Here is an 11,323-nt window from a genome sequence, read left to right as displayed (position 1 = left end):
GTTACAAATCCAGCTGGGGTTCAGGGTCAGGCTGCAGCTCAGCTGTAACATGGATGGGTGGAGAATCTCCACCACAACAGGTCAGTCCAGATTCATGAAGATGCTGTATTGATCCAGCATCCATCTCCTGCTCAGTTCTTCCTCCAGATGTGAACTAAACCCCCAAGATACTTCAACACCTCCACCTGAGGAATCTCCTCACCTGAATTTCTGTTTTACTTAATGAAAACAGGGTACAGTAAATTGGAAAGTTTGAACATGATGACATTGAGAAGTGGAGAACGGTTGGCTGAGTGCTCATTTCAGAGTAAATGTCATTTAAAAAAATGTAATCTTTAGAATGACTGCAATTATTTTTTGTTTAGGTCTTGATTGGAATTTTTTTTAACATCCATCATCTGTAGTTCCTTCTTCTTCTTCAGGGTCTAGGGCTACGTTCACACTGCAGTCCTTAATGCTCAATTCCGATTTTTTCCCAATTCCGATTTTTTTGTGTGGCTGTTCACACTATCTTTTAAAATGTGTCCTATATCCGACTCGAGTGTGAACGCATCGCGGCCCTGAACTGACCCGCATGCGCAGAGGCGTGTGATGATGAGAATGATGGGTTTGCATCCAACAGGTGCCTGTGAACTGCCAATTATCCATCAAGCTCCACAATTATCATGTTAACATTAAATCAGATAGATTTGTCAAGGACGTTTCTCTTGCATCTTTATCATTGTGCGGGCATGAATTCTCAGAGTTTTGCGGGAGCGGGCGGGAGTGGATGTAAACACTGCGGGCGCAAATGCAGCGGGAGCGGGATGAAGAAAACAGTCCCGCTATAGCAGGGCTCCAGCTCCGCTCCCCGGAGTGTCAGCTCTGCTCTCCGGCGTTCAGCTGGGTTATCACCTAACACACGGTCCAGCTCGTTGTAAAACGGGCAGGCTATGCAACCACGACCGCTTCCTGATTTGAATCCTTAGCTTCTTTATTTAGTAATGCTTAAATTCAGCGGGTTGTCTCGTCTGATCTGAGGAAGTAGGTGAAAAAGGTGAGCGCGGAGGAGGGGAGGAGGAGAGGAGGAGAGGCGGAGGAGAGGCGGAGGAGAGGAGGAGGAGAGGAGGAGAGGCGGAGGCGGCCCGGAGGAACCCCCGCCGTCTCCCGTGTCTCCCCCGCGGCTCGGGGCTCTGCGTGTGACGTCAAAGTCGCATTAATTCCGACCTGGCTGTTCACACTGAGGTCGCATTGCAAAACATCAGACCTGTATCCGATTTAGAACCACATATGGAAGTGACCTGAATCTGATTTGAAAAGATCAGATTCCATGTGACTTGTGCTGTTCACACTGTCATAAACAAATCGGATCTGAGTCACATATGAGCAAAAAATCGGATTTGGGTCACTTGGGAACTGCAGTGTGAACGTAGCCTTGGGAACTGCAGTGTGAACGTAGCCTTGGAGACGCCCAAACACACAGATAGAAAGCTTGCATTTGGTGAATTGTACTATAATTTATCATAATTTTTAATTTAGTCAGCAGTGTTTTAGGCTTTTCTTTCTTGATGTACGATTGATTTTTGATAACCGACTCCTGGGTTTGTTCAGATAAAGCTGCTCCTCAGAAAAATAATATTGATTGTGTGCAGCCCATCAGTAGGTAAGTGCTTCCTCTTCTCTGTACGTCCAGTAACCCGGTCTGACCCGGTCTGAACCGGTCTGACCCATCATTGGTCGTTGGTTGCTCGGAGGGGGTTGCACCACCTAGCAGGAATGACAAAATAAACTTCCCATTCCAAGATGTAGAATTTTTACATGTTGTGACTCGTACATTTATTTTATATAGAAATTACGGAAGAATATTAGAGCCAAGCAGGAGAAAACTCGACTATGACAAACCGCGCATGTGACTGTCTTTACAAAATGCCTCGTAGGCCTATAGATGAACTGGTGAAACTGTACTTCAGAATCTACGGTAGAGTAGATTCTCGTAGAAGATACTTTTTTCTCGAAATTTTACTTCAACATTAATCTCGACATTTTGACTTTTTTCCCAAAGGGCATAATGAAAAAAAAATCTTCCTCCTCTAAAGTATTTGTATTTTTCTCCTGCCTGGACCTAATACTCTTCCGTAAGAAATAAATACATAAAATGAGATGCCACAATGCTGAAGGTACGGTACCGGTAACGCTGGTACCGTTGAACATCTGGCAGCTGATGGAGCTGAAGACGAGCTGATTTTCAGCGCGGGGGTTTCAACCGGGACTGGAGAGATTTCTCGGTCGGGGTGAGGGGTCAGAGGTCACGGGTGTCCAGCTTCAGTAATGTTCTTCCCCCGTAGAAGGACAAACATGCAAATCCTTTCCAACCTTAACTTCTCAACACTTCACTGATTTGTCCAGCGCGTTAGCTGATGTGGTGGTGATCTTTCTTCCTCTTCCTTACCGGCATAAGTTGGCTCGAAATAAAGAATCAATGTTAACAAATGAAATAGAACTGGTGGCGAGGAAACATGGGCTCATACTGTCCTCGAAAAGTCAAGCTAAGAACTTCATGTGAGAATATTTGATTTTGTTTCCTTCTTTCAGACATTTGTTTTTTGTTTTTTCATTTATTTATTAGCATTATCTATCTCTTTCTGATTGGCGGTCAAACTCATTTAAGTCTTTACAAAGTGGAAACCTTCTGTTTGTGTTTTACCATCTTTGATTTTAAGTAATTTATTGTACTCTATTTCACACCTTTTTTTTTTTTTTTTTACTTTTATTTTAAATAAAACTAATGATCTGCATATTTCTCAGTGATTTCTGTCTGCAGATCCCAGCTATGCAGATATTTTTGGTGATATTGTGCAGCTGTGCCAACACTTAAAAACATAATCGTGTCCTGAAATGCACTGGACAAGGGGATGTGATGTTAACTGGTCTGTTTCTTTTTCATCCTCTGTATCGTCTGATTTTATTTGTGTAATAAAAACTGACCTTTTGTAAGATCAGACGTACCTCGAGTCATTCGTTCCTGTTATTTAGCTCCACAGAGACCAAGTTTTACTGTGTTTCAGGTTAAAAGTTAAACATGGAAGTCATCGTTTCTAATTAAATTCTAATATTTTTTGATCATAATTAAATATCTGACATTTTGTAGAAAAGCTGAATGGACTGAAAAGCGCACAGAAGTCCAGGAAGTTACGGTGGTTTGAACTGTAAACTCTTATCATCTCCTTGGTGTGGTCCGGGGGTTTCCTCCCGCCCTCTTCTGGTCCTCTGTAGGGTTGCTGGTGGCCTGGGTTCGGGTTTCTTCCTTGTCGGCTTCTGGTCTCTCGGTTATTCCCTCCCTCCTCCACTATAGTTACAGTTCAGGTAAAGCCTTGTTTTCACTTTGCACACACACAGTTACAAAAACATACACACCTACATACTCACCCCACAGTTTTGGGGACAGATAATCGCAGTAGCCTAGTCTGGATTCAGTCTCAGAGACCTGAAATAGATGCTGTTTGTGTCTCTGCCTGTTCTCGTGTCTGTTTGTTTTTTCTCTTACAGATCTTCAAGGCTTGTGTGCTTGTTGTGCATTTCCCCTGTGTTTTTCGCATTTTAGACTAGCAGCGGATGTCACCCCTCACCCCCACCCCTTCATTCATTATATATATATATATATATATATATATATATATATATATATATATATATATATATATATATACACACACACACCTTAGGTTTTTACCAACATGGTATTAACCATTAATATATATGCAGACAAAAAAAAAACAGGACATGAGGACACAGCCTGCAGTGCAGAAAACTGCAGTTCCTCTAATGACCACTGGGTGCTCAAAAGTGAGTCAGAATCCACCGACTTCCATGTTAAAATGTCCAGCTTAGCTATAGAAATACACATGTTTATAGCCTAGAACAGGGATAGGGAACCCTGGTCCCAGAGAGCCGCAGTCCTGCATGTTTTAGATGTTTCCCTGCTTCTTTACACCCTGTTACAAAGGACTGTGTCACTAACACACTTGTGCAGACCTGAATGAGAAGCTGGGGACGATCATTAATTAGAATCAGGTGTGTTGATGGACTAGAACTAAAAAAAGTAATTGTGGAAGTCGTGAAAATAGATGAGCCGACAACTTCTCACGGTGCAGACACAGAAGTGTGTGTCCCTTTATTAAATCCACCAATTAACTCAAACTAAACGTTAAGAAGCTTGCGCATCACAGAACTAACTGACTCCAAAAACGTCACCGTACTTAGAGGGACCGTAACACATTAAACACATAGACCAAAACACTAGTAACAAACATACAAACAATAGTATGTTAGTATGTTGATTTGTGGCGTTTATTGGTGGGGGAAGTCACAGGTCCCCGTGCTGGTGGTCATTGTTGTGTTAAAGAGCATTTACTGAACTGCTGTCACTCACCTCAAGTCTGGCAGACATTCAATAAAGATGCAGCAGTGAGATGTCAGAGTTCAAAAGAGTTTGGGTGGAGTCGCTGCACTGCTATGCGTGTTTGAGAGTATTCTGTCCATCCAGACTTAAAACAAATGTCAAAGATGTCAGGAGTGTTACGGTCTTAGTAAATTTGTTTTCATTACTATGGTTTTTACAAGAAGAAGGTGCAACAAGTACATGCACCTTTACCTGAAAAAGGATTGTATGTTCAGATGTTGGACAAATACTTGTCCCCTTCTTCAAGAAATGTCCCTTCATGGTCCCAAAGACTGGTTTTTGGGAATTCCACCTTTAATCCACAAGAGTGCAGCAGAATCAAAGGAAGCCTTCTGGATTTCTTGCATAACTTTAACATTAACGCTCATTCAAGTGCTGTCTAAATTCTTTGGTCATTACTGGAGGTCTTAATGGCATGTTCCAAATCCTCCTTGTTGTGGCGAAGGCTCTCAGAAACACTGGTGAGTTTGGGGTCGGTTCAGTCTGCTCGGTATTTCATGCAGATGACTGTGATCAGTTATGCTGAGTCAGGCTTGTGAAGGCTCCAAGGGTCAGGCTGGTTGGCCTTGTCACCCTTTTCTCAAACAGGACACACTAACATTTGGCGTTTTCCACTCTAGTTCAAACATTTTAAAGGTTTGTCTTCTGAAATATGATAAATGATCAATATCAGTTTCACAGAGGAGACGTTCGTTACCATCTAAGTTGGTGCAAAAACGACGCTCCTGCACAATTCTGCTGATTTAACCACATATAACATTACCTCCAAAATCTGACAGCGTGTTTGATTCATTTAATCAGATAAAAGAAGAAACAGTTTATTTCCAACCCCAGATGATTGTGTTGGTTTTGGCCCCCACCCCAAATGTTCTGAGGGTAGAAAGGGACACCGTGAAACACCAATCACACTCCGACACCGACAAGTCCCTTGAAAAAGGTATTTGTACTATACTCATGAAAACTGGTGGGTTAACGCAGCCCACTTATAGTTAGCCGACATCACACACCCACAAGGCTCCAGCGTCCACTTCTGTCAGTCTCACAGCATGAAAGCGATTTGATCGTGTAAAATCACTGACTAAAGCCTCTGTGACGTCACACATACGTTCTCTGACGAGTGGTTTTGAAACTTCTTTTAGCTTCTTTGACCTATGTTGCTAATTGATATTCCTTTACATTTATTTTGATCACATCTGTCCACATGTCATTATTTAAAGGGGACCTATTGTGGCATCTAATACCTATTTTAAACAGGCCTTGAATGTCTTAAAAACAAGCTTTTGATATTTTTTTGCTAAATAAATTAGAAATTCAGCCTCTGAGCCATGTCTTTATCAACCCAGTCTCTAACCTCATTATCTATGAGGGATTCTGAGTGGGCGGGGCTATGATCATGAGGCTCTGTGCTGATTGGCTGCCTGAATGACGCGTAGCAGGGGAGGGCACAAAGACAGAATACAGACATTTGTGTTGGTTTTTACAACCAAAAACAGAGCAATTTGCATGTCTAGCTCGAACAGACGCCATCACGATACACCGCTACGAAAAAATGGCAGAAGCTCCGGCCGGTGAAGTTGTTGTTGTTGTTCCGGCCAGAGTTAGTTGTGGGCGTGGTTTCACGCATTGGAGGCCAACCTATGTAAATCGCTCCCGTCGTTACGTAACGAAAAGGAGCAGAATCTGAATGGCTCGTAGATCCACATGACACTGGACGGCTCATCCGGGCGGCTGTACAGACACTGCAGAATTTGGTTGCTTTCCTCCTTCTCTGAGTTGTCAGGCTGAGGGGAGACCACTTTATAAATGTTAAAGCAAGAAAAGGAACTTTAAAGTCATTATTTAAAGTCATAATACTGAAACAAGGTCCTAAACCAGCTCAGCCAGAGCTAGCCAGAGCTAGCTGACAGCTCAGAGTCCTGCTGCTGCCACGCCGTCGCCTGATATATTGCAGCTGTACCCAGATCTGTAGCCAGGAAGGAAATGACCAGTGGAGTACAAGTGTACCAAGACCATTTGAGTGGGGAGCAAAAGTTTACCAGGCAGTAAACTCCAAGAAGAAAGAGGATACAGGATATCTGGACTCAATAAGGTCGTAAATCTAAGGCCCCTTTTAAATTACAACAAAGATGGCGGACGGGCCTTCGGAAAGGAAAAGCTCAAAAGCTCATTTGACAGCACACTCTAAAGCATTCAGTGGAGTCAGCTGGGATGGAGGGGGGTTGTACGGTGGCCGAGACCCGCCATTGCGGAAAATTAAAGAAACGCTGCAAATAAAAAGATACACAGCTGCAAATAAAATAAACGCTTTGCAAATAAAATAAACGCTGAAAATAAAAACAAACGCTGCTGCAAATAAAAGAAACGCTGCAGATATAAAGAAACGCCGCTGCAAATTTAAAAAAAAACGACGCAAATAAAAAAGCCACAACGGAAGTGAATTACCGGGGACTATTTTTGCTGATGCACCGGTGTTTTTTACGTGAGAGGAGAAGAAGAAGACGACGAAGACGTAAGTGAAAAGGAAGAAATAAGAAGAGCGAGAAATAAGAAGAACAACGAACGAGAAAATAAGTGAAAAGGTTAGTGTTCAACGTCGCTACGTGTAACTTTTAATGTGCAACACCGGTGCATCAGCAAAAATAGTCCCCGGTAATCCACTTCCGTTGTGGCTTTTTTATTTGTGTCGTTTTTTTATTTTATTTGCAGCGTTTCTTTTATTTGCAGCGGCGTTTCTTTTTGTTTGCAGCGTTTATTTTATTTGTAAAGTGTTTATTCTATTTGCAGCAGCGTTTGTTTCTGTTTGCAGCGTTACTTTTATTTTCAGCAATGGCGGGTCTCGGCCACCGTAGGGTTGGCACGGCAACATGGATTGGCTGGCATTTGGTATCATTAGTAATGCTAACATAAACCAGTTCCAGATGTTGATGATGTTGCATGCATGACATTCTACTATAAACAGAAGGAGGGGAGTACTTGTGTCCCCACGAAGGTCAAAACCACATCCACCTCCATGTCACCGTTATCCAGGCCGTCCTGCAAACTAAAGGATGGTGTCAGGAAGTGTTTCACTGCGCCGGCGCCCAGCGACTCCAGTCCTGCTTCAGTCGCTGAATAGTTGGATGTTGATTCAGGACGGTGATTTCACAACTGACTGAGTTCGTACAAAACCTGCTGTTTTGGCTGTTTTGAGACTTTCTTACAAAAAAAACCCCAACTCTTTGAGAAAAAACGTAGCAAGTGCATAGAAGACTAACACAGTAGCTGACTAACGGAGTCTGTATATCGGTACGTACTACAGCAGCAGGCTGCTATAAGACTTCAGGGGAGGGTAAAACTGTCGGGGTATTCAGCCTGCAGGGCATCGTAGAAGTATTATATATCATCACAGACATATGTTCTTTAACACAGGGTTGGCATCTTTGTAGAGGCTGCCAGCTGCCTGTGAAATCCAGAGGTCTTAAAACCCATCCCGTCACATCCTTTAAGCACCTTCTGGGTGAATGATTGCAGCGGTGACAGGAAGAGCACGGCCCAGCCTTCAGAGGAAACTGTGGATCTCTGAAGATGAAGAGAGTGCTGCACGAATGAGTGTGTAGACGGATGAAAGTCACTTATAGAGAAAAGGTGCTTGGAGTGGTCAGCAAAGACTGAAAATGAGACATATGAATGTTCTAGTTCTTATCTTACTGACCTGAAGCAAAGCAAGGCACGTTCATTTATACACATAGTTGAAAGGGTTTCACAAAGGCTTTGAAATGAATGAATTATAGCATTGAAAACACCATAAAATGCAGATTAAAATATAAAAGAGCTGGCATGCCCACTATATTCAAAGGTTTCTGGGACGTTGTGCTGTTTGATACGACACCGAGGTCTGTTTCTCTGCTTGAGAGCACATTCACCTACATTAGTCTGCGATATGGGGTCACTTCCTGCTCCACGAGGACAGAAACCTGCGTGGAACATCAAGTCCGGCACCTGGACCCCCCAACCCATCCTCGTCTGGACTTCCTCCAGTCAGTGCTTCGACCAGACCGGGGGCCGAGGGACAGACTTTGCCTACCTGCTGAAGTCACATGACCAAACGTGACCATAAAGTGAGTACAGAGGTGTTTTAATGATTCCAGTAGTTCTCCAGGTGCCCTGTTCTTACACTGCAGGTGTATTCGTGGTTCCTGGAGTCTCCTGCCATCAGCTGGGAGGCTGAGCCGCCGGCCGTCCTCTCTGCTGCAACGGTCTACCGTAAAGATTGGGCTTTAAACTTTCCTTGTTTTGATAGAGCTTTCAGTCAGGGCTGGCTCAGGTGATCCTGAAGCATCCCTTGTTCCCTCCCATGATGCATTGCACATCATGGTTACTCTCCGCTCTTAGATCACATGTGGGGTTCCTCAAGGGTCCATTCTCGGACCGCTTCTATTCAACATCTATATGCTACCACAAGCTCAGATTATGGAACACCACAACATTTCCTACCATACTTATGCGGATGACACACAGCTTTATATTTCAGTGTCACCACATGACTACAGCCCCCTGATCTCATTGAGTAACTGTATTCATCAAATCAATGAGTGGATGTGCCAGAATTTTCTCCAGCTAAATGCAGAAAAGACAGAGGTGATCATTTTAGGCCCTAAAAATGAAAGGGAAAAGATCAGCGCTCACCTTGGCTCCATGTCATTGACGGCTACAAATCAAGCCAGAAATCTTGGTGTAATTATTGACTCAGACCTGAACTTCAACAGCCATCTAAAGTTTATCACTAAATCTGCCTATTACCACCTAAAAAACATTGCTAGAATTAAGGGGTTTCTGTCTAAACAAGACATGGAAAAACTTATTCATGCATTCATTTTCAGTAGGTTGGATTATTGCAATGGCATCTTTACAAGCCTTAACAAGAAATCTATCAGGCAGCTGCAGCTGATCCAGAACGCCGCCAGAGTCTTTACAAACACCAGGAAACTGGACCACATTACACCGGTCATGAAATCACTAGACTGGCTTCCAGTGAGTCAAAGGATGGAGTTTAAAATCTTACTGCTGGTCTACAAAGACCTGAATGGTCTTGGACCAAAATACATGCTGGATCTGTTAGTCCCTATGAAGCTCCCAGACCCCTGAGGTTCATCTGGATCTGGTTTGTTGTGGTTCCAGAACCAGAACCAAGCAAGGTTCTGCAGCGTTCAGTTATTCTGCTCCTCACCGGTGGAACAAACTTCCTGTAGACCTGAGGTCTGCTCCAACTGTCAGCTCCTTTAAATCAGGGTTAAAAGCATTACTGTTTACTGAAGAGTACTCTTAAATTAAATACTTACCTGCTGTATTCTACTGCCCTTATTTTTAACAGCTTGTGCTTTTTATTATTTTACTTCTTTTCTTATCTTTTTATTTATTATTTTACCTCCTTTTCTCATAATTTTATTTACTGTACAATTATGTCTTGCTGCTTTTAATGTTGATGTAAAGCACCTTGAATCACCTTGTGTTGAATTGTGCTATATAAATAAACTTGCCTTGCCTTTATTGCACGTGTGGGTTTATGTTATTATGTAGATAGCCTGCACTGACTTTAATTATAATTGGTTTGGAAAGCAAAGCAGTTTATCCAATCCGTTTGAACAGAACGGGATTATATTTGGACAGAATCTGACTGAAACGCAGTCAGACTTGAGATGAGCAGTGAAGCGCCTGGAGACGGCTTTGCTTGCATAGTGATTGTACTTGGCTTGGTCAGATTAAAAGCCCCACTCTAACATTGTTTGACAACGTTTATCTTACATCTGCTGTGGTACACTCCCACTAAGGATATACAGTTTCACAACATTCCCACACTTGCAGCCATTTTTCTCCTAAATTTCTGGCAGAGATGGCTGTACCACGGATTAAAGTCTTCTCTGGAGTTCCTCAGGGAGCCGGGTCTGGGCTCAGCGATTGCCGGTGCATGTAAAAATGACGCCTCGTGCTCCCTGGACCACTCTCTTACCGCTGAAACTAATGAACCCCAACCCCAGATCATGATCCTGCCACCACGGGTTTGCAGCGTAGGCATGATGGGGGCATCCCTTCATGCTCTGCTCTATAACCCCGATACTCCCATCCCTCTGGAACAGGCTCATCTGGTCTCATCAGACCACGCGACCCATTTCCACCGATCCAGTGAACCCACTCTATTGGAATGTTTATTTGTATAAAACTGCTTCTGGACATAGCTGTGCATTGTAAAAGTAAATATGTTGTAACTTGTCAGCAGCTGATGTTTCGGTACCTCAACAAAGGCTTATTAGGTTTGCTTTTTTTTTTTAACAATATTTTTATTAATTTTTCACTTTTACAAGTAAAGAATGGATACATAATATGATCTATAGAAATAACAAGCAAAACAGGCAAACAAAACAAAACACCCCCTCAGATCCATATAAATAATACCCTGGTTACAGCAAAAATGTACAGTGTGACCAGTCAAGAAAATCCCTGCAACATGATATTAGAGACATCAGGCTCTACATAGTTCAGGTACGGCTCCCAAACTTTATAGAATTGGTCTGTTTTTGAATGCAATATACATGTAAGGTACTCTAATGGCACCAGATCAAACACCACTCTTTGCCAGCCTTTAACAGTTGGAACTTTTTCATTGATCCACTGCAATAAAATATTCTTCCTTGCTGCATAAGTGAAAATACAATACAGCCTCCTATTATGTTTTTGATGTTAAGTGTTGTCTTGGGACGCCCAATACAAGAGATACGGGGTACATCTCCAGTTTTAAGTCTATTTCAGACACATTAGACCAATACACTTGCAGTTTACAACATGACCAAAAAAATTAGTTAGGGCTGTGGTCCTCAACCTTTTTTCAGTGATGTACCCCCTGTGAAATAT

Source organism: Cololabis saira, chromosome 8, assembly GCF_033807715.1.
Source record: "Cololabis saira isolate AMF1-May2022 chromosome 8, fColSai1.1, whole genome shotgun sequence".
Taxonomy (NCBI): domain Eukaryota; kingdom Metazoa; phylum Chordata; class Actinopteri; order Beloniformes; family Belonidae; genus Cololabis; species Cololabis saira.
Note: the sequence above shows the minus strand (reverse complement) of the source record.